Below are 24,879 nucleotides of genomic sequence, written 5' to 3'. Positions count from 1 at the left end.
AAAATAAGATGGATAACTATTCAGTTCAGTTCAGTTCAGTTCAGTCGCTCAGTCGTGTCCGACTCTTTGCGACCCCATGAATCGCAGCACGCCAGGCCTCCCTGTCCATCACCAACTCCCGGAGTTCACCCAGACTCACGTCCATCGAGTCAGTGATGCCATCCAGCCATCTCATTCTCTGTCGCCCCTTCTCCTCCTGCCCCCAATCCCTCCCAGCATCGGAGTCTTTTCCAATGAGTCAACTCTTCGCATGAGTCCTTTCCAAATATGAAACTAGAATCTATTTTTTAAAATGTATTTCCTATATAATTATTGATTTACTATATTAAACATCATATTGATATATTATTTAGGTATTATTATCCACATTTCCTGAGGTTCATTGAAAGTGAAAGCGTTAGCTCAGGTCACGTCCGACTTTTTGTGACCCCTTGGACTGTAGCCTGCCAGGCTCCTCCCTCCATGGGATTTTCCAGGCAAGAATACTGGAGGGGGCTGCCATTTCTTTCTCCAAGAATTCTGGAGTGCGTTGCCATGCCCTCCTCCAGGGGATCTTCCCAATCCAGGGATCGAACCCAGGTCTCCTACATTGCAGTTGAATTCTTTACTGTCTAAGCCACCAGGGAATTCCCGAGGTTCAATTAGAGGTTAAATAAATTGCCTGGTTCTAGATTATTTGGACAATCTATAACTTAAATTTAGATGTACCTGATTCCAAAGCCCACATACTCTCATTTTGATTTGTCAAGTGATAATCTTCTAAAACTCTACATAGCTGTACCCACTTTTGTCTCTTGCCATGCATTAAAAGATTTCTGTTTTTCACAGTGGAATTCTTCATTTTTGCTCTACCAGTTTTCCACTGTTGCTTGAACAGAGCTTTCCTCTGAGTTTGTTACAAAACTGAGGATTATAGGATTGGTATTGTGGCAAGAAGAGATGAAAAATGAAGAATAAGGAGATTTTTTGTTCTATTCTTTTTTGTTCCATTCTATTTAGAACAAATTTGGAATCTGAATAAAGGTCAAAGTGAAGGTAGAGTACAGAATACATGGGTTGTTGTTGTTTTTGAGTGTCTACATCGTGTCTGACTCTTTGCCATCTCATGGACTATTGTTTACCAGGCTCCTCTGTCCATGGGATTTCCCAGGCAAGAATACTGGAGTGGGTTGCCATTTCCTTCTCTAGTACCATGGATAACGTCTCTTAATTTTTGAAAAACTGTTTCAGGAAACCCTGTAAAACAGAATACTGGGAGAAGTTAATGTCAAAGACATTCACAGGCATAGAAAGAGGGAAGAACTTGTCTCAGTTACAGTATATTGATCTGTAAACTGTGAATAGTGAGAGGGATTTACAGTCTGATGGGTTTTGGACTCTGTTTAGGCAAGAAATTCTTGGTTCAAGCCAAATATTACTTAGATTCACAATGAAATAACAAATAAAACATAACTGTTCTGTTTGTTATTATGTGATTGGGAACTATACTCTGTGTTCCATTTTCGTGATTTTTTCTCCCTCTGACATCTTCAAGTCAATGATTTTATACATCCCTACTTAATATAGTTTAAGATTGGTAATTATGTTTCACATTAAATTTTATGTCCCTTGAAGTCTAAGGCCATATTTTGACCTTCTCTGTGGCTTTACTCAGTGCCCAATAAACAGTGTTATGTATTTAATAACGACTCACAGTGTTGGTTGAAAATTACTGAGTGATCATCTACTGAGGAGAGAAGAGTGTACAATACCTGCATGACTTAATTTTGCATCTGTTGTCAACCTCTGCCTTCATTAGGTGGTTGGCTTATCTATCTGTAGTATCTACTTTGATACCTGAAATTCAGCATGCTCACAATAAATGTGTTGGATAAAAGGATTTTTCAAATTCCAACTATAAATTGGTTACTGTTAAGGTTTGAAATGGATTTTATATGGAATTTGGTAGAGTTCAGCAGCATCCATGAAAATTGCTTGACATGGAGTCTGATAACACATATGTCGAAATGCCTCCAGTTTTAACTTATTTAATCATCATACCAACCTTATGAAGTATGTGTGGTTAATACTCTATTTTACAAATAAGGAAACAGACAAAATCGATTTTATTCCCGAGGTCACACAGTCAGTAAATGGCAGAGGATCGGAGGCCACGACTGACTCCGGTATGATTTCCCCAAACAAAACATATCCTGCAGAATAAACTTTAATTTTTATGTTTTTGACTCTGCAGACTAGTTTAATTTTTAACTCTTGGAGAAGGAACAGTTTCTACCCTGTTTGGAAATCCATGAAGTTTATAACTTGGTCAAATATCCTCTCAGTTTCAGACTGTCGTTGAGGTTTCTTGATGCTTCCCAATGGTTTGCGTGCATCTCTGGGTTACTGACAGGCTGCCTTCTCTTGACCTCTAAAGCAGGTGTATTTCTTATTCCCACTTGTGTTTTTGAACCTCTGATGACTGATAGCTGGCTTTTAATTCTCAAATTATCCACCACTATTTTACTTTGTGTCGTAACCGACTGTTTGTGACTCCAAGGACTGTAACCTACCTACCTAAGTTTTGAATGGCTGTTAATATTCTGTCTATGTTTCCATCCATCCTTTGTGGAATAACTTCTGCTCTACCCTTTTTCTGAACCTGTGTCAGACTACACATCATTTATAGGCTCAGTAGTACAGAATAAGATAGTATGACTCCTGTTTATTATTGATGTGAGTTATCCATGTGTATTTCAGGCTAATATCTTTTAGCCTCTAGCTCTAAATGATATGGGAAGACTAAAGAAAAAAGATATTTACATTTCTTATAAGAAGGGTCATATAATGCAGAGGCCAAGATACATGTTAAAACATAATTTTGATTATTCTATCAATAACAAAATTTCACATTTGAATAAAGCTTTCAGTTTATAATTTCACAAAGTTTTCAAAGTTATTTCTGACAACAGATGCTACTAGTAATATGATTATTGCCATCAGTAATTAGGAATAATGGCCGGGTGTCTCTGAAGAACCTAAAAATATTCTTTTCCTCTCTCCAAGTAGTAGTTTTAAAATCAACATTAGATGAAGAAAGAGATGAGCAGAGTCACCTGTAAGATTCAACTCAAAACTTTATAGAATATATTGCTATATTAAAAAGAAATTTTGTCAAAATGGGCATAGATGAGTCATGAATACAGGATAATTATTCACAAAGAGATATCTTAGAAGTAAGTATTATTCCAAGCACCATCCAGAAGAGAGAGCCTAAGAAATGGACTTGAAGTACATTCAAGTACTACAATCCCATTGGCAAGTCCTCGCTATTATGACATTAAAGCATAAGGCTATGTGATTCTGATACTATTAATGGTTCAGTTTAGATAACTTATATTGTGCTGCTTACACATTTCAGCAAACAAAAAACTTATGCTTTACCTTCCCCCATAGGTCTACCTATAGGAGAAAAAAAAAAAGACTGTGCAGCTTCAAGTATACTGGGTTATAGGATAGTTATTATATTAATTGTGTAATTGGGGCTGCAAGTAACAGAAACCTATTCATGCCAGCTTAAACAGACAACTGAATGTGAGTATGTGACTTAGTAATGAAGATGTGCTGCAGGAAAAGAGTGTGTCTTGGAATTTGTGGGGATGCTTGCAGACAGGTCTCAGAAGCAGGCTAAAATGAAAAACTGGAAAGCACAGAATACACATAAAAATCCTCTCTCTCCAGTTCTCATTTTTCTTTTCCACGTGGATGCTTCCTTTTTCATTTTCTAGAAACAATTATTTCTGTTTCTCTAGACTACATGGGAATTAAAAGATTATTGCTTTATATTTCCTTGGCATGCATGTTTTTACATTTAGCCATGCAAATAGAAATTATTCTAATTTTTCTTTTTATTACTGAAGTATAATTGACTTACTGCTCACAGGTCTATGGACTGAAGACCTTCCTCTTCCTGAGAAGTTTACAAAAGCCCTTCTCTTTTTGGTTTGAATGACCAATCTGGCCTTAGCCTAGGAATATCAGAGAACTCCACTCATGGACCCTGATAAAGACATTTGCCTTAGGTTCTGCCTTTGTCTTTCCCTAGATAATGCCTTGATGTCTCCAACGTGGCCCCTTAAGGTATGGCATTTACCTGTGAGTCCAAGACCTGTGAATAATAAGCTCTTCTATTTCAATTTCTTGTGCTCTTTGGTTAAATAATTTACTTAATGAGTGTTAATTTAATGAAGTTACAACAGGTATGAATTTTAAGGTCAACTTGTCACTTTCTGCAAAGAAATCCTTCTGGAATATTTCTTGAAATTATGTTGAAACCATACATCAATTTGGACAGAACTGACAGATGGTGATTGCAGCCATGAAATTAAAAGATGCTTACTCCTTGGAAGGAAAGTTATGACCAACCTAGATAGCATATTCAAACACAGAGACATTACTTTGCCAACAAAGGTCCGTCTAGTCAAGGCTATGGTTTTTCCAGTAAAGTCATGTACAGATGTGAGAGTTGGACTGTGAAGAAAGCTGAGCACAGAAGAATTGATGCTTTTGAACTGTGGTGGTGGAGAAGACTCTTGAGAGTCCCTTGGACTGCAAGGAGATCCAACCAGTCCATTCATTCTAAAGGAGATCAGTCCTGGGTGTTCTTTGGAAGGAATGATGCTAAAGCTGAAACTCCAGTGCTTTGGCCACCTCATGTGAAGAGTTGACTCATTGGAAAAGACCCTGATGCTGGGAGGGATTGGGGGCAGGAGGAGAAGGGGACAACAGAGAATGAGATGGCTGGATGGCATCACCGACTTAATGGACATGAGTTTGAGTGAACTCTGGGAGTTGGTGATGGACAGGGAGGCCTGGCGTGCTGCAGTTCATGGGGTCACAAAGAGTCGGACAGAACTGAGCGACTGAACTGAACTGAACTGACTCGTTAAAAAAGTTTGTCTTCTGACTAATGAATAAGTTTGTTTTGGGTCTCGGGTCTTCTAAAATTTTTCTTTCAGTAAAATTTTACAGTTTTCAGTACATATAGACTTTGTACATTTCCAGCCAGATTTATCTCTGCATATGTTATAATTTTTAATCTATTGTAATGGTAATTTCTATTTAAATTTTAAGTTGTTTGTTGTTAGCACACAGATACTAAATTATTTTTTAATTAATTATTTCTCTTTGTTATTGCATTGGTTAGAAATTCCACTAGAATGTTGAAAAGTAGTGATGGTAGACATCATTTTCTTCTTCCTGATAGTAGAATTAAACATTCAGTCTTTAAAATATTAAACATGCTGTTAGTTGTAGGTTTTTTCTAGATGCCATATATCAGTATTAGGATACTCTCCCTTCTTTGCTCAAAGGTTTTTTCAGGAATGGATGCTGCATTTTGTTGAATGCTTATACTAAGATGATCATGTTTATGTTAGTGTTTGTGTTGGGTAGGTCATGTTTTAGGTTGGTAATATGTTGACTAGTTTTCTCTAGTGGCTGAGATGGTAAAGAGTCTGCTTGCAATGTAGGAGACCTGGATTCAATCCCTGGGTTGGGAAGACCCCTGGAGAAGGGAATGGCAATCCAATGAATGAGTATGTTGAATGAGCATGATTTCTAATGTTAAATTAACCTTGTATTCCAGAGATAAACCACATTTGACCTTGATGTATTTTTTTTGATATGTTGTTGGATGTTTGTTTATTTGTTTGTTTGTTTTTAGTTGTTGAATCCTGAATATTTATGCAGTTTTGTCCATGAGGTATATTTATCAGTGATTTTCTTTCTTGTAATGCCTTTGGCTTCTGAATCAGGGTAATACTGGCCTCTGGAATTATTTGGAAATAATTTCATTTTTATGCTCTTATAATGGACTTATTTTCTTAATTTCCTTTTCAGGTTGTTTAATGCACATCGATCCTGTACCTTGAGACATTGCTAGAACCATTTGTTAGTTCTGATAGCAGTTTTATGGACTCTTTGGGATTTTCTATATATATTATGCCATCTGTGAAGGATAGTTTTACTTTTTTTCCACCAGCTTGAATGTCTTCTGTTACTTTCTATTGCCTATTTGCTCTTGTTAGATCGTCCAGTGCAAAGTTTAGTAACTGTGACATGGGGAGCATCCTTCTGTTATTCTTAATCTTAGGGTGGAAAACTGTCATTCTTTAATTCACTACTAAGTGTACTATTAGCTCTCAGTTTTTATAAATGCCCTCTATCAATTTGAAGAAGTTTCCTTTTATTCCTAATATTCTGAGTATTGTATTATGAAAGGTGTTGTCTTTTTTCTGCATTAATCAAGATGATCCTGTTTTTTCTTCATTGTATTTATGTGGTGTATTACATTGATTGGTTTTCATATGTTCAACCACTCTTACTTTCCTAAGATAAATTCTACTTTGCTCTGGTCTATACTCCTTTAGCATGCTGTTGTATTTAGTTTGCTAACATTTTGTTGAGAAATTTTCCATCTGTGTCCATACAGTATGTTGGCCAGTACATTTCTTTTCTTATGATATCTGTATCTGACTTTAGCATTAGGTAATGATGGCATCATAGAATGAGTAAGAAAGTCTTCCCTCCCCTTCTCCTTTGGAAGAGTTTAGAAGAATTGGTCTTAATTAATTCTTTAAATGTTTAGTAGAATTTGCCATTGAAGCCATCAGGTCATGGGCTTTTCTTTGTTAGAAAGTTTTGTTTTGTTTTTTGATTATTGAATCAATCTATTTTTAAAAATTTTTATTGGAATATAGTTGATTTACAATATTGTGTTAGTTTCAAGTGTACAGCATAGTGAACCAGTCATATATATGAATATATCTACTCTCTTTTAGATTATTTTCCCATACAGGCTATTACAGAGGATTGTGTAAAGTTCCCTATGCTATGCATTAGGTTTTTATTAGTCATCTCTTTTACACATAAGAATGCCAGTCTCCCAGTTTATCCCCTCTCCCATTCCCTGGTAACCATGGTTGTTTTCTACATCTCTGACTCTACTTCTGGTTTTTAAAATAAGTTCATTTGTACTATGTGAGATTCCACATATAAGCAATACCATATGCTATTTGTCTTTTTGTGTCTGCCTTACTTTACTTAGTATTGTATCTCCAAGTCCATCCACATTGCTGAAAATGGCATTATTTTGTTCTTTTTATGACTGGGTAATATTCCATCGTATATTGATATATACCACATCCTTTTTCTCCATTCCAGTGTTGATGTACATATCGGTTGCTTCCATGTCCTGGCTATTGTAAATAGTGGTGCAGTGAACACTGGAGTGCATGGATCTTTTCCAATTTTTGTTTTCTCTGGATACATACCTAGGAGTGGGGTTGCTGGGTCATATGGTAGTTCTATTTTTAGTTTTCTAAGGAATCTCCATACCATTCTCCATAGTGACTCTACCATTTTAAATTCCCACCAACAGCATAGAAGGGTTCCATTTTCTCAACACCCTCTCCAGCATTTGTTGTTTGTAGACTTTTCGGTGATAGCCATTCTGAATGATGTGACATGATACCTCATTGTAGATTTGAGTTGCATTTCCCTAGTAATTAGTTATGTTGAACATCTTTTCATGTGCATTTTGTCCATTTGTATTTCTTCTTTGGAGAAATATCTGTCTAGATCTTCTCCCCTTAATTGATTGGATTGTTGGTTTTCTTGATATTGAGCTATATGTGCTATTTGTGTATTTTAGAGATTAATCCCTTGTCCGTTGCTTAGTTTGCAAGTATTTTCTTCCATTCTGAGGGTGGTATTTTTTTGTGTGTGTGTGGTTTCCTTTGCTGTGCAAAAGCTTTTAAGTTTAATTGGATCCCATTTGTTTATTTTTGTTTTTATTTTCACTACTCTAGGAGACAGATTGAAAAAGGTCTTGCTGTGATGTATGTCATAGAGTGTTCATCCTATGTTTTCCTCTATAAGTTTTATAGTGGCCAGCCTTACATATAAGTCTTTAATACATTTTGGGTTTATTTTTGTGTATTTTTTAATTTCATTCTTTTCTGTGTAGCTGTCCAGTTTTCCCAGCATCACTTATTAAAGTGATTGTCACTTTTCCATTGTATATTCTTGTCTCCTTTGTATATTCTTGTCTCTGGTCATAGGTTGGGTGATCACAGGTGTGTGGGTTTATTTCTGGACTTTCTATTCTGTTCCATTGATCTATATTTTGTTTTTGTGCTAGTACCATATTGTTTTGATTACTGTAGCTTTGTAGTATAGTCTGAAGTCAAGGAGCCTGATTCCTCCAGCTCCTTTTTTCTTTCTCAAGAATACTTTGGCCTTCAGGGTCTTTTGTGTTTTCACATATATTGTAAATTTTTTTGTTGTTCTAATTATGTGAAAAATGCCTTTGGTAATTTGATAGAAATTACATTGAGTCTGTAGATTCCTTTGGGTATTATAATAATTTTCACAATTTTGATTCTTCTAATCCAAGAACATGTTATATCTCTCCATGCCTCTGTGTCATCTTTGATTTCTTTCACCAAAGGTCTTTTGCCAATTTATGTAGGTTTATTCCTAGGTATTTTGTTATTTTTGTTGTGATGGTAAGTGGGATTGTTTCCCTGATTTCTCTTTCTGATCTTTCAGTTTTAGTGTATAGGATTGCAAGAAATTTATGTGTACTTATTTTGTGTCCTGCAACTTTACCAAATTCATTGATTAGCACCAATATTTTTCTGGTGACATTTTTGAAAATTTTCTATGTATAGTATCATCATCATCTGCAGACAGTGACGGTTTTACTTCTCTTATCCAGTTTGGCTTCCTTCTATTTCTTTTTCCTCTCTGATTGCCATAGCTACGACTTACAAAACTGTGTTGTACAATAGTGGTGAGAATGGACATCCTTGTCTTGTCCCTAATCTTAGAGGAAATGCTTTCAGTTTTTGACCATCGAGAATGATGTTTGCTAAGGGTTTGTTGTATATAGCCTTTATTATGTTGAGGTAAGTTCACAGTATACCCACTTTCTGGAGTATTTTTATCATAAAAGGGTATTGAATTTTGTCAAAAGCTCTTCTGCATCTATTGAGATAAACACATAGTTTTTATTCTTCAATTTGTTAATATGGTTTATCACACTGAGTGATTTGCATATATTAAAGAATCCTTGCATCCCTGGGATAAATCCCACTTGATCATGGTGCATGATCCTTTTCATGTGTTATTGGATTCCATTTGAAATAGTATATTGTTGCGGATTTTTGTGTATACATTCATCAGTGATATTGGTCTGTAATTTTCTTTTCTTGTAATATCTTTGTCTGGTTTTGGTATCAGGCTGATGGTGGCCTTGTAGAATGACCTTGGGAGTGTTCCTTTCTCTGTAATTTTTTGGAAGAGTTTGAGAAGGATAGGTGTTAGCTCTTCTCTATGTTTGATAGAATTTGCCCGTGACACCATCTCATCCGGGACTTTTGTTTCTTGGAAGATCGTGGAAGATTTTTAATTACAGTTTCAGTTTCATTACTTGGGATTGGTCTGTTCATATTTTCTAGTTCTTCCTGGTTCTGTATTGGAAAGTTGCACCTTTCTACGAATTTGTCCATTTCTTCTACGTTGTCCATTTTATTGGCACAGAGTAGCCGGTAACAATCTCTTGAATTCTCTCCTTTTTTCCTTGATATGTCTGGTTAAAGTTTTGTTATTTTTGTTTATCTTCTCAAAGAACCACCTTTTAGTTTTATTGATCTTTGCTATTATTTTCTTCATCCCTATTTCATTTATTTCTGTTTTGATCTTTATGATTTATTTCTTTTTACTAGCTTTGAGTTTTGTTTCTTCTTTCTCTAGTTTCTTCAGGTGTAAGGTTGAGTTATTTATTTGAGATTTTTCTTGTTTCTTGTCATAAAGTTTATTGCTATAAACTTCCCTCAGAATTACTTTTGCTGAATCCTGTAAGTTTTGGATCATCACGTTTTCATTGTCATTTTTCTCTAAATAATTTTTAATTTCTTTGTTGATTTCTTCAGTGATCCATTGGTTATTTAGTAACATATTGTTTAGCATCCATGTGTTTGTGTTTTTTCCCCCTGTAATTGATTTCTAATCTCAAAACACTGTGGCAAGAAAAAGTGCTTAAACAATATCCTGGAGAATATTCCCTGTGCACTTGAGAAGAAAGTGTATTCTGCTGCTTTCAGATGGAATGTCCTGTAAGTTCCAATTCATTTTATTTATTCTAATGTGTCATTTAAGCCTTGTATTTCCTTATTAATTTTCTGTCTAGACAGTCTACCCATTGGTGTAAGTGAAATGTTAAAGTCTGCCACTATTGAGCTGCTCCTATATTGGGAGTATATGTATTTGCAGTTATTATATATTCTTCTTGGATTGATTCCTTGATAAGTATGTAGTGTCCTTCCTTGTGTCCTGTAACAGTCTTTATTTTGAAGTCTGCTTTGTCTGACATGTGTATTACCTCTCCAGCTTTCTTCTGATTTCCATTTAAATGTAATATTTTTTTCCATCTCAGTCTCTTCATTGTAAATTTACTATGACTTTTTTTTTTCTTTTAGTCACACTGCAAAGCTTGTAGGATTTCAGTTCTGTGTCAGGGGTTGAACCTGGGCCCTCAGCAGTGAGAGTGCAAAGTCCTAGCCCCTGCACCACCAGGCCATTCCCTATTCTGATTTTTATTTCTTCTTGAAATTCATTTCAGTGGTTTGAGTGTTTCTAAGAATTTGTCTATTTAATACAGGTTATAGCATTTATTTGCATATAATTGTTCATAGTATTCTCATAATCTTTTCTCTTTCTGAAAGTCAGTAGGAAAGAGCCTACTTTCATTTCTAATTTAATTTATTTGTATCTCTTTTTATTAATCAGTCTAGGTAAATGTTTAGCAACTGAATCTAGCTAAAATTTTATTAATCAGTCTAGCTAAAACTTGGTTGATCTTGTGAAAGAACAAGCTTTCCGTTTTATTGATTATATTGTTTTCCTTCATTTGTTTATATATGCTCTAATCTTTATTATATCATTATGGTGGAAAAAGCCATGAATTAGTCATTTTACAGTATGACAATTTAGATTAGAATTGGACATTTAGATTAGGACTTAAGTTTAGGATTCCCAGCCCAAGTTCTTACCTTGGTTTTCTTGAGGAAACTTTTAAAATAACCACTTAGATTTGAGCCCATGAAAAGTTTGTAACCACTTCCCCAACTACTTTATAGTAATAGTTGCTTGCTCTCTTTTCTGTTATGTCCTGCTAGCCAGCTAACTGGGTCAAAGGGTCTAAACTGGGTTGCTCACTCACTGGGACCCTGTTGTTGTATTTGTAAGTAACTATGACTTTATTTTCCTTTTGTGAGTGTGTTGAAACTGTACCTTCATTCAAAACGAGTCCTGGGTTTTCACTTTTCCAAAGTTGAAACTTGGATGCCAAGGAAGCTACATGCCACCCTTATTCAGGTGGCTTGAGCCTCATCATTCAGCATGTCATAATTGGTATATTCTTAACAACATACGAGCTGCAAGTTTTCCAATGTAATCCTTCCTTTTGCTGGCTCTGGGTTTAGTTTGATCTTCTTTTTCTAGATCACTTAGATGTGAAGTTTGAGCTGCTGATTTTAGATTTTCGTTTTTATATGTTGGCCTTTACAACTATAAGTTTACGTCTAAGCACTGTTTTTCTATGCCACTAAACATTTCTCTGCAGTAATACCTTTTGGTATGTTGGGCCTTCGTTTTCATTTGTCACAAAGTATTTGCTAATCTTCCTTTCAATTTCTTCTTTGACTCATTGTTATTTTAGGAATGTGTTGTTTAATTTCCACATATTTTTTAGTATTCCAATTTTTTGTCTGCTATTGATTTCTAGTTTTATTTCATTATGATTAGATGAGATATTTTTATGATTTCAGTTTTTTTATGTTGAGAAGCGTTTTGTGGCCTAACACATGATATGTCCAGAAGAATGTCTCTCATGTGTTTGAGAAAAATGTGTACTATCCTTTCCTGTTATTGGGTAGAGTATAGCAATTGTGACTGTTAGATCTAGTTGGTTTGTAATGTTGTTCAAATTGTCTTGTTGATCTCTCTGTATACATTCTGTCCATTACTGAAAGTACAGTACTGACATCTCCAACTATTACTGTAGAATTGTTATTCCTTTGAATTCTGTCGATTTTTGTTCTTATTTTGCTGTATTATTTACTGAGAGGGAATGTTGAAATCTCCAACTGAATTTGTGTATTTATCTAATTCTCATTTCAGTCTTATCATTTTTTGTCTAATGTATTTTGAAGCTCTAAAGAAAGGTATTATGCATTAAGGATTAATTTTCCTCTTAGCTAACTGACCTCTTTGAGCATTACTTTACTATCATGTGAGATGAGTATAATTGTGTGGTAGTTTGAGCATACTTTGGCATTGCCTTTCTTTGGGATTGGAATGAAAACTGACCTTTTCCAGTCCTGTGGCCACTGCTGAGTTTTCTCAATTTGCTGGCATATTGAGTGCAGCACTTTCACAGCATCATCTTTCAGGATTTGAAATAGCTCAACTGGAATTCCATCACCTCCACTAGCTTTGTTCGTAGTGATGCTTCCTAAGGCCCACTTGACTTCACATTCCAGGATGTCTGGCTCTAGGTGAGTGATCACACCACCGTGATTATCTGGGTTATGAAAATCTTTTTTGTACAATTCTTCTGTGTATTCTTGCCACCTCTTCTTAATATCTTCTGCTTCTATTAGGTCCATACCATTTCTGTCCTTTATCGAGCCCATCTTTGCATGAAATGTCCCCTTGGTATCTCTAATTATGTTGAAGAGATCTTTAGTCTTTCCCATTCTATTGTTTTCCTCTATTTCTTTGCATTGATCGCTGAGGAAGGCTTTCTTGTCTCTTCTTGCTATTCTTTGGAACTCTGCATTCAGATGCTTATATCTTTCCTTTTCTCCTTTGCTTTTCTCTTCTCTTCTTTTCACAGCTATTTGTAAGTCTTCCCCAAACAGCCATTTTGCTTTTTTGCATTTCTTTTCCATGGGAATGGTCTTGATCCCTGTCTCCTGTACAATGTCATGAACCTCAGTCCATAGTTCATCAGGCACTCTATGTATCAGATCTAGGCCCTTAAGTCTATTTCTCACTTTTACTGTATAATCAAACTACTGCACAATTGCACTCATCTCACAGGCTAGTAAAGTAATGCTCAAAATTCTCCAAGCCAGGCTTCAGCAATACGTAAACCGTGAACTTCCAGATGTACAAGCTGGTTTTAGAAAAGGCAGAAGAACCAGAGATCAAATTGCCAACATCTGCTGGATTATGGAAAAAGGAAGAAAGTTCCAGAAAAACATCTATTTCTGCTGTATTGACTATGCCAAAGACTGACTGTGTGGATCACAATAAACTGTGGAAAATTCTCAAAGAGACGGGAATACCGGACCACCTGACCTGCCTCTTGAGAAATTTGTATGCTGGTCAGGAAGCAATAGTTAGAACTGGACATGGAACAACAGACTGTTTCCAAATAGGAAAAGGAGTACATCAAGGCTGTATATTGTCACCCTGCTCATTTAACTTCTATGCAGAGTACATCATGAGAAATGCTGGGCTGGAAGAAGCACAAGCTAGAATCAAGATTGCCGGGAGAAATATCAATAACCTCAGATATACATATGACACCACCTTATGGCAGAAAGTGAAGAGGAACTAAAAAGCCTCTTGATGTAAGTGAAAGAGGAGAGTGAAAAAGTTGGCTTAAAGCTCAACATTCAGAAAACGAAGATCATGGTATCTGGTCCCATCACTTCCTGGGAAATAGATGGGGAAACAGTGGAAACAGTGTCAGACTTTATTTTTTTGGGCTCCAAAATCACTTCAGATGATGACTGCAGCCATGAAATTAAAAGACACTTACTCCTTGGAAGGAAAGTTATGACCAACCTAGATAGCATATTCAAAAGCAGAGACATTACTTTGTCAATGAAGGTCCGTCTAGTCAAGGCTATGGTTTTTCCAGTGGTCATGTATGGATGTGAGAGTTCGACTGTGAAGAAGGCTGAGCACCGAAGAACTGACGCTTTTGAACTGTGGTGTTGGAGAAGACTCTTGAGAGTCCCTTGGACTGCAAGGAGATCCAACCAGTCCATTCTGAAGGAGATCAGCTCTGGCATTTCTTTGGAAGGATTGATGCTAAAGCTGAAACTCCAGTACTTTGGCCAACTAATGCAAAGAGTTGACTCATTGGAAAAGACTCTGATTCTGGGAGGGATTGGCGGCAGGAGGAGAAGGGGACAACAGAGGATGAGATGGCTGGATGGCATCACTGACTCGAAGGACATGAGTCTGAGTGAACTCCGGGAGTTGGTGATGGACAGGGAGGCCTGGCGTGCGGCATTCATGGGGTTGCAAAAAGTTGGACACGACTTAGTGACTGAACTGACTGAACTGACCTCTTTATTATCATTTAGTGTTTCTGTGGTAACATTTCTTGTTCTGAATATTTTTATCCAATATTAATACAGCTCTCCCAGCTTCCTTTTGACTAGTTTTTGCACAGTATGTATATTTTCCACTCTTTTTCTTTCAATTTATATACATCCTTATTTTTAAAGTTTGTTTCGTGTAGAAGACATGCAGTGTGCCTTAGTTTAGTATACAATCTAGCAATCTCTATATTTTACTGATATATTTAGACTGTTTACATATAGTGTGCTTATTAATATGCCAGATTAAAACCTACCATCCTGTTATTTTTCATTTGTTATTATGTTTTGTTTCTTTTTGTCCTTTATTTTCTTGCCTTACTTTAAAACTTAATGTTGTATTTTTGATTCCATTGTGTTTCCACTATGGCCTTACTAAATTTGTTTCAGTTTTTTAAAAAAGTGGTTACCTTATAATTTAAAATATTTATTTTTAGTTGATCAGATTATATATTTATATACCATCATATTGCCTCATGTGTTGTGAAAATACCTTAAAGCAATATTCTCCTTTTTTCTCCTTTCCCTCCTTTATAGGTATGTCATGAACTAGACTTTGTAATATATGTAACACATATGCAATACCATTGGTTCTATTTTTGCTTTTTTAAAACAATTAAAATAAGAAAAATAGCTTTATATAAATGCCATTTATTCCTTTTCTCATACTTCCCATTTTTTTTTGTGTCCAGTTACACATTTCTACCTAGTATTATACTTTTATCTTAACAACTACTTTAAACAATCTCTTGTTACGCAAGTTCTGGCAATGCACTCTCTCTCTCTCTTTTACTTTTCTTCTCAGAAGTTTTTGGATTCTTATTTTTTTTTTTAAGATAATTTTGCCCGGTAGAGATTTTTGCGTTGATTGTTCTAATTTGTTTAGCACTGAAGATGTCACTCCATTGTCCTTTGGTTTCTTTGGATTATGCCATGAGCAATAAATTACTTTATTCTCATTTTAATATCAAGTAATGATAACATTGTACATAAATAATTCATGTACAATTCTAATAGTCTTCAAGTATTATTTTATATTTAAATGTTAATTTTAACCTCCTGGTTTAAGAAAGTGAATTTAACTGTCTTTTATACTTCTTGAAGGAGTAAACATGTGTACACATATAAATACATACATATGTATACATTAAAAAGAAAGGTAAACGACTAGTGTCAAAAGTAGCTAACAGAGCTACTGTAAAATCTAAACACTGGTTTTTAATTTAGAAAATGAGTGGTTGCTAATGTTCTTAGTAAAATTATCCTTTGTAAAATATTTATAGTGCTAAAATCAGATTATACAATGTTGCAGATTTAAAAGCAGTTGAAAGGAAGAGTGATAAAAGCTTTTTTTAAAGTTTGCATGGGGAAATGGAAAGGTGTGAAAAAAAAAACAGTGAGAATAATTATAAAATTGATGTCTGTGCTGAGTTGCTCAGTTGTCTGACTCTTTGTGACCCCATAAACTATAGCCCGACAGGCAAATCCATTGGGATTTTCCAGACAAGAACACTGGAGTGGTTTGCCATGCCCTCCTCTAGGGGATCTTCCCAACCCAGGGATTGAACCAAATTCTCCAGCATTGCAGGCGGATTCTTTACCATATGAGCCACCAGAGAAGACCATAAGATTGATTATTGTTATAAAATGAATATATAGTGTTAATTTTAAGCATTACTTACTTATAATGGGGACTGTGGATATAACATTTTAGTTTGTTTTCATTTTTATAACAATATTTTGAGGAAGATTGTATTAATTATCTCAATTTTACAAGTAAACTGAAGCATAAAAATGTTAAGTAACCTATCTATATTTTGAGAGCCTTGTTTTGAGAGCTTTGTTACAAACAGCACTAGGAATATTCTAATTAATTGAATACAAACTCTGTTTCTTTGTCTTGGTTGAGATAAATGGCTCAGGATAACTGTCATTTAAAAAAATATATATATTTTAACATTAAAAAGTCAAATGTTTACTTACTTATAACTGCCATTTAAAGCATAAATTGTAAAGCCATTTGTTGAACAATTTGGCAATATCTGCTGAAATGTAAATGCTCATTTTCTTTTCCTGCAAATGGGGTTTTCCAAAAATGACTGCCCCAATGTGATGATGACATTATTTCATCAAAAGTAATGTCTCTGATTCATTTCCTAGTTATTAGACAGCGGAGGCCTTAGACATCATAATGCAGACATAAGCCATCTCTGTTATACCTGTTTGAATATCTGTCTCAGAGAAACTATAAGAGTTAAAAAAATAATTGTTGTGTATAACCATGAGGTTTTGAAATAATTTGTTATTGGTAAGAGAACAGTAAGGTACAGAAGCGAACATAACATGTATCTAAAACATGTACATGCATACCTCTAAAATAATATTCCACATTTTCAACTGTAATATAAAAGTAAATAAAGAGTGGTATATGGTATGGTGGTGATTTAGTTGCTAAGTCACATCTGGCCGTTGCAACCTGATGGACTATAGTTGGCCATGCTCCTCTGTCCATGGGCTTTACCAGACAAGAACTGTACTTGGTTACCATTTCCTTCTCCAGGGGATCATCCTGACCCAGGGATCAAACCCAGGTCTCAAATCCAGATCCATTGGAGGAGGATTTTTTTTTTTTACCAACTGAGCTACCAGAGAAACCCAGTATATGGTGTACATTTATCTAATGCATTAAAGAGATGAAGAGTATCATGCTGCTGCTGCTGCTGAAGGCGCTTCAGTTGTGTCCGACTCTGTGTGACCCCATAGACAGCAGCCCACCAGGCTCCCCGATCCCTGGGACTCTCCAGGTAAGAACACTGGAGTGGGTTGCCATTTCCTTCTCCAATGCATGAAAGTGAAAAATGAAAGTGAAGTTGCTCAGTTGTGTCTGACTCGTAGCGACCCCATGGACTGCAGCCTACCGGGTTCCTCCATCCATGGGAGTTTCCAGGCAAGAGTACTAGAGTGGCTTGCCATTGCCTTCTCCAGAATCGTATCATAAATTCAACTAAATATGAGTTAAGTAAAAAGAGAAAAGTTATTTGGTGGCCTGTTCTATGCTAGTTACTGATCTATGAGTCTCTGATATTTTATGTATCTCTCAAATAATCCTATGAAATACAATTATTATGTATTTTAAAAGAAGATAAACTAGGGTAAGAATATTTAATATGGTGGTACAGAGACTAACCATGGTTAATCAACTATATAATTGCCTCTGGAGTCTAATTTCTGTCTGCTTAGTATATATGGACCCCTTTAAAGGTCATATTGCTTTTGAAATGTATCCTTAATTAAATAATTTAGTAAACCTACCTAGGCTTATTTTCTTCATGTATATTACCAAGAGGCTATCTAGATATATTACATGATATGTTTAACTCTGAAATTCTGAAAGCACAGTGTACTTTAAATCAAACAAAATGGACACAAGTTAGTGTTTTCAGGTTGTTGTTGTTTGAAGATTTCAGTAAATATTTCATAAATATCAGTAGTTTTGTGTGGTGTGTGTAGTAAGTCGCTTTAGTCATGTCTGACTCTTTGCGTCCCTATGCACTATAGCCCGTGAGCGTCCTCTGTCCATGAGATTTTCTAGGCAAGAATACTGGAGTGGGTTGCCATGCCCTTCTCCAGGGGAGGACATGTTCAAATTAAGGACATTTAGAATTCTTCAACATTCTCTTTGAGGATTATGGAGAATGATGAAGAAAGTTTCCATGCCTGTTCTGAAAATAATTTCTAAATGTTACTTGTATGAAGCTTGTTTATTTATTGATACCAACCCCACAGGTAGATGCAACAGATCACCCAGCTGAGTGTTAGCAGAGTTTGGGTAAGGCCATATTCAAATCTCATCACCATGTGCGAGGGAACTGGAACTTCATCTGTGAAAGCCTCATCAAGACTATTTCCTAATCACTGGGCTGTACCGTAGTTCTGTGAGAAGTGGCTTGTCTCACGTGGCATCCACAATATGACTTGTTAGTTCCAGTTCAGTTTCTTTTTCACTGCAAATCAAATGTTTCTGGAAGAACCAGATCTACTCTGGTCTTAAATTAGTAGAGCAAAGAGTAAGGAAAGGAAAGTTTTAAGTGGAGGGTATTAGCAGAGCAAAACCCTGGTCGTGTACAAAAGTAGCCAGACTGAGGGAGGTCAGGGTGGCTGGTTACAAGTGTGTCTTTTCATGAGTCTCTTATGAGTACTGCATGTGTATGGACAGATATGAAGCAAGAGAATAGACAGGGGAATGGGCAAAAGAACGAGCATCACATGATGAGATTCTCAGGAAAGGATCCAGGTAATGTTGGCCTAAGGCATAAAGAATTTGTTATATTCAGATTTTCTATAATGTTGGTTCTCCTTAATTCTCCATTGCGCTTTTCTTAACTGAATACAGTTTAATCCCCATGAATGTTCAGGTACTCCAGTTTATCATCTTATGTCAATGCTATCCATCTTGTGTGTATAGTGCCGTGCTTTGTCATGTGGCCATTATACTACCCATTAGTTTCCTCGAACATACTCTTTTCTGTAATAATGAGACAGTGTCAAGAAATCTGGTGGTAAGATCTTGATATATTTTTAACTGGAGGACTCCTTTAAAAAATGAGTCAATGATGAAGGATTATCTTGTACAGAAGGGAAAAAAAAGAGGAAAGGTAATGAATCTAGACTTTGACATGCCATATATCTTATGCGGGGACACCCAAGAATTGTTGAAAAATGTTGGAAATGTGCCAGAAATCATCGTGCCGGGATGGTCGCCAGGTTGGTGATGATGCATTGTCATTTTACTTTTGGAAAATCCTGTGAGGCTCACTATGGAGTCTGGCAATAGCAATTACAATTACTGTACTTCATTTTATTCACTTGGGCAAAATAATGTCATTCCACTTAAAACATACAAAATTACAAACTAATAATAAAGCGCTCTTAATGGCCCTTAGAGTGAGGAGTTAACCTTGATGATAAAGTGATCTAAGGCTTAATAAACCTTGTTTCTGGCTAAGTCCCAGAGAGAGTGAAGTCTGTGTGATTCAGCTGTGTGGAATCAATAATAACTGGCTGCTGCCTGGTGCTAGTTGAGTATGAGGTACTTATGCACAGTACTTACACAGGTACAGAGATTCCCAGGCTTTCTCTGTCACCCTAACTTTTTTGCTTTGCTAGTTGTCAGATTACTCTCCTCTGTGAGGTGCTCTTGGTCTGTGTTTGACTATGCTTCCCCAGCAAATAGAGTCTCACTTACAGAAACAAGTTAAGCACAGTTAAATGTTTTGGACATTTTTGTGCTAAACAATAGTGTTAAAGTGTTAATCACGCAGTTGTTTCCAACTCTTTGTGACGCTATGGACTGTAGCCTGCCAGGCTCCTTTGTCCATGGAATTGTCCAGGCAAGAATACTGGAGTGGGTAGCCATTCCCTTCTCCAGGATATCTTCTTGACCCAGAGATTGAACCCTGAGTCTCCTGCATTATAGGCATATTCTTTACCATCTGATCTCCCAGGGAAGACCAAGTAACAATAAACCTTGGGTAAATATTTATAAACAGCCAATAACAGCCAAGTTTTGCAGTAAATTGGGTAAATACACCAGAATTATAGTCAAAGATCCGTTATCATTGAGCAACTCTACTTCAAGTGGTCACTTAAAAAATTTACACAGTGTTTATACTAGTAGATACTATAGATCAGGAATGTGCATACTGTAGAATTTTGAGGAAAGGACATTGGGACCCCATGTAAGAAGTCACTTTCGTAAGTAAATTCACTATATTTTCAGTCTTGTAGACACAGAAAAAAGTCTTTCTTGTAAGTATTCTGACATCAAATAGAAAGTAAAACTCTTGAGAGTGTGGTGCACAAAATATGCTGATGTATTCATATACAATAAAGTGTATGAGTGTCTACCAGTACATTACTTGTACAATTTAAGGTAAGCTGTCAGAATACTATTTGCTGCTGCTGCTGCTGCTAAGTCGCTTCAGTCGTGTCCGACTCTGTGCGACCCCAGAGATGGCAGCCCACCAGGCTCCGCCGTCCCTGGGATTCTCCAGGCAAGAACACTGGAGTGGGTTGCCATTTCCTTTTTCAATGCATGAAAGTGAAAAGTGAAAGTGAAGTCACTCAGTCGTGTCTGACTCTTAGCGACCCCATGGACTGCAGCCCACCAGGCTCCTCTGTCCATGGGATTTTCCAGGCAAGAATACAAGAGTGGGGTGCCATCACCTTAGATGAGTCTAAATAAGTATAGGAATAACCAGTTGTGTGGTCCAAGTGTGGAGAGGCCTGGTGGTATAGTATTTGAGGCAGACAAGATTTCTTGGGTTACCTTGACAGGCATGAAGTAACATATCCAGTGAAAGGCTATCACGCTGATCAAACCAAAAGAACAATGAGAGTGCTGATAGTTCAGCTTGCAAAGGGAAGATGCTACCCAACACTGACCAGAGGTATGCATGCCTGTCAAGGTCATGTCCGACTCTTTGTGATCCTATGGACTGTAGCCTGCCAGGCTCCTCTGTCCATGGGATTTTCCAGGCAAGAATACTGGAGTGGGGTGCTATTTCCTTCTCCAGGTGATCTTCCAACCCAGGGATTGAACCCACATCTCTTGTATCTCCTTTACCACTAGCACCACCTGGGAAGTTTTGTTTCGCTTAAATTGTAACAAAAGTACATTTATCAAATAAATAATGATGATGATTGGGTTTAAATCTAAGACAGGTTTAACTGCTGAGAATTTGTAAGCATAGAATGAGGGTCTATAAATGGGAACTCTGTGCTCAGAATTCCAGGCTGAATTAGGGGTGTGAAAAAACACCATGGTAGTTTTGTGGACTGTGAAACTATAAGGGCTGTGTGATCCACTTCCTATATGGATGACTGAGACAGTAAGTGACGGAATTTTTACATTGCACATTAAGTGGAGAAGAATACAGCATTTGCAGGGCATGAGAAAGAGTTCAAATGAGCTGGCCAGGATGCTAGAAAATATCAGATTGGGTTATGTAATTGGTGGCCAGTGGAAACTGTGTCCAGTAAAGCAGTTGGCAGTGTGGAAGAGCCATGATATCTGGGATGGAAGGACAAGATTAGAACTCAGCAGGGCCATCACAGACAGAAACTAACCCTTCATCAGACTTTTCCTCTTGAGGTCATGATAAGTTTAAGCATGGATACCTAAGTTATCCAGCCCATGGAAAGGGGAGAGTGAGAGAGAGAAAAAGAGAAATCTTGATTGCCTGAATTTAAACTTGAAATGACTGAAAAAAAAAAATACTAGAGTGATCAAGTTTATCTAATGTTAACTAACTGATTTTTCTACCATAGTGAGAAAAGAGTCTGAAAATTAAAATGAATTTAATAATATACAAAACTAAGTTATATTTCACCCATCAGAATTTGTGGCTTGAAAAGCCACATTTGCCTTTTGTTTGCATATATGTGTAAGTGATTATGGAGTTTATATTGGGATTTCAGGCACTTAGAGCATTATAAAAAAGACGAGTTGTTGAGTTTTTTTGAGGAATACAGAATTTGGGCAGCTATAATTCAAATTTATAAAACAACTGTTTGCAAATATTTCGATATTATTGGTTTAATGACAACAGATATGCTGCTTGATACAATTTTGTGATGAGATTTGTAATCCCGAAGTAATGTTATTGACTTTGCTGTTGGGTTTCTTTAAAAATTCTGTTCAGTAAGTGTGTAACAATGATGGCATGTGGTGAAGAGGAATTGGGACATTCCTGACCAAATTTTGAGCTATAGTGGCCTCAAGATAGCTTTAACTTCTTTATTTCTCTTATACAGCAATTTATACTAATTACAACAATTCATTTTAGCTAACACATGTGGAAACAAATAAAAATGTGGAACTATACATAATAAAATTGAAACCAATCATAAAATTTTAAAATAAATTTTAATATGTGCAGTTCCATGCAGCTGCATATTCAGACTTTCCTTCTTCCTGTTTAGTTCCCCACGTAGTTTGTTGGTTTTAGTTTTTTCATGATCAGTGTGAATGCCGTAGCCCAAACAATTCTGAGCAATAAATAAAATAGGAGAAATTCATTATCATATAAACTTCCTAGAAATAACACTGAGTTTCAAAACATTGGAAATAGTAAAAACCAAATTGGATGTTATGAGACTTTACTAATATAAAATATGTTTCCACATTCTATTACTTGAATCCTTGAGCAATTAGATGCCTCTAGCAATGTTAGATGTTGATTAACGGTTTTAGGCCTAGTTAAAAAGCTTAGCTATGAATATAGCCAACTACCTTTCAGAGCTAGGAAAAATAAGCAGATATTACCAATACATCTGATAGCTTTTGATCATATATGATTGTATGATACCATAAATCAGGACAATGAAGGTAATAATAGTAGCAGAAATTAACAAATTTGCTTCATCAGTAAATAAGTGAAATATACACTTATTTTTTCCTTCCCTGTACCAGGTAAAATTCTGGACTCTGAGAAAACGCAATTATCAGAGCTTTATGTATTCTCACAATAAATTCAGAATCTATTTGGAGAAAAAATCATGAAAAAAATAATGCATAATGTAATTCAGTACAACAGATCCTATAAAAGAAATGATGTGTAAGGGGCAGTGAGGGCTGTAAGTACTTAGGTACCACGTGAAGAAGAGTTAATTGACCGCTAACACAGAGTTGTCCAAAAAGTTGTTTTCCCATAAAAGGGCTGCATTTTCTTATATCAATGTGCCATCTATTCTTTTTCTTTAACATTTGCCTGTGCCAACAAGGAAAGTAGTACCTTGAGATGGAAGGATGCGATCCATAAATCATTACTGATCAAGAACATAGTCACTGGACTAAGTATGTGAACATACCAGTTTTCTGATGTTACAAGGAAGTTTATTAAAGAAACAAAGGGCTACTCTAACTAATTGCCAATTTCTACCTAAAAGGATTAGGGAATACGTCAAAGCTGACTCCTTAACTATATGTGAGGGGTTTTTTGTTTTTTTTTTTCTTTTTTCTTTAAGGCATACATATAGAAGAGCTGGGAGGGGGTGAAAGTGGATCAATTATATGTAGAAAACAGCATGAATAAAGGCATAGGAATCTGAAAAATCTTCCTATGAAATGTTTCCCATCATTTTGTATGTCTGCCTTATCTGTTATAAAGAGAGAGGTATGGAGTAGGCTGGAGCCATATTATTGAGAATCTTGTAGTTCCATGCATAAATTTAGGGCATTATGTTCATGCTGATTATTCTAATAGACATTTCACAGAAGTATAGGGTTCACTTAATCATTGTGACTGCCATTTTCTTAAGAAATAGAAAGAAAACAAATTAGGGTTGCTTATGAGTCTTAACGGGATATTGACCAATAATAGTCAGTGAGGAAAATGGTAAAGTGTGTAACAAATAAACAGGACAGGTGTTTTAGAGTGATGTGGGGTTTAACTAAGGTTATGCATCAGAATTTGTTATTTTGCCCATAGATAGTTTTATTCAACTGGGTCAAGCAGCCATTATATTAGAATAGAAATGCTGAAAAGGAAAATTGTTCAGAGGTGGTATTGTTGTCAGTTGCCAAGTTGTATCTGACTCTCTGCAACCCCATGAACTGCAGCATGCCAGGGTTCCCTGTCCTTCACTCTTTCCCTGAGTTTGCTCAAAATCATGTTCATTGAGTCAGTGATGCCATCCAACCATCTTATCCTCTGTTGCCTCTTCTCCTCTTGCCCTCAGTTTTTCCCAGCATCAGGATCTTTTCCAGTGAATCAGCTCTTTGCATCAAGTGGTCAAAATATTGGAGCTTCAGCTTCAGCGTCAGTTCAAAAGCATTAATTCTTCAGTGCTCAGCCTTCTTTATGGTCCAACTGTCACATCTATACATGACTACTGTGAAAACCATAGCTTTGACTATACAGATTTTGTTGGTAAAATGATGTCTCCGCTTTTTAATATGCTGTCTAGGTTTGTCATAGCTTTTCTTCCAAGTGCAAACATCTTTTAATTTCATGGCTGCAGTCACCATCTGCAGTGATTTTGGAGCCCAAGAAAATAAAATATGTCACTCTTTCCACCTTTTCCCCCTCTATTTGCCATGAGGTGATGGGACCAAGTGTCATGATCTTAGTATTATAGCATAGAATAAGTCAATATAGTATAAGATAAGAACAGAAGCTATCCTATGGTATATTAAAAAAAAAATCCTTATATCTCAGTGTGCTGAAATGTTAAAGATTGATTTCTTGGTTTCATGTGTAATGCAGGTTGAGTAGTTCAAAAGGTTTAATTGTGTCCCTGCAAAAAAAAAAATGTTGAAACCTGAAGCCCTAGTACTCAAGAATGTGACCTTACTTCAAAATAGGGTCTTTGCAGATGCAGTGAATTTAAGATGAAATCATTAGAGTGGGCCCTTGTACAATTTAACAGTGCT

The 24,879-nt window shown here is 36.2% G+C and overlaps 1 long non-coding RNA gene across 25 annotated transcripts in view; it reads left to right on the top strand.

Annotated features, from left to right (window-relative positions):
- Nucleotides 1-24,879, top strand: part of LOC147378299 (uncharacterized) — a 677,507-nt gene that overhangs the window by 254,536 nt on the left and 398,092 nt on the right. For 4 of the 25 annotated variants that reach the window (XR_015145828.1, XR_015145810.1, XR_015145813.1 and 1 more), the window contains one exon: nt 17,005-17,248. The exons of the other annotated variants lie outside the window; for them this stretch is intronic. This is a non-coding gene — a long non-coding RNA (uncharacterized LOC147378299). The remainder of the gene's footprint in view (nt 1-17,004; nt 17,249-24,879) is intronic. 25 annotated transcript variants of the gene reach the window in all.

The sequence above is a fragment of the Bos grunniens genome, chromosome 2, assembly GCF_055505025.1.
Source record: "Bos grunniens cultivar Pamir isolate PY7600 chromosome 2, Bosgru_T2T1.0, whole genome shotgun sequence".
Taxonomy (NCBI): domain Eukaryota; kingdom Metazoa; phylum Chordata; class Mammalia; order Artiodactyla; family Bovidae; genus Bos; species Bos grunniens.
This window is presented reverse-complemented; position numbering and strand designations above follow the sequence as displayed.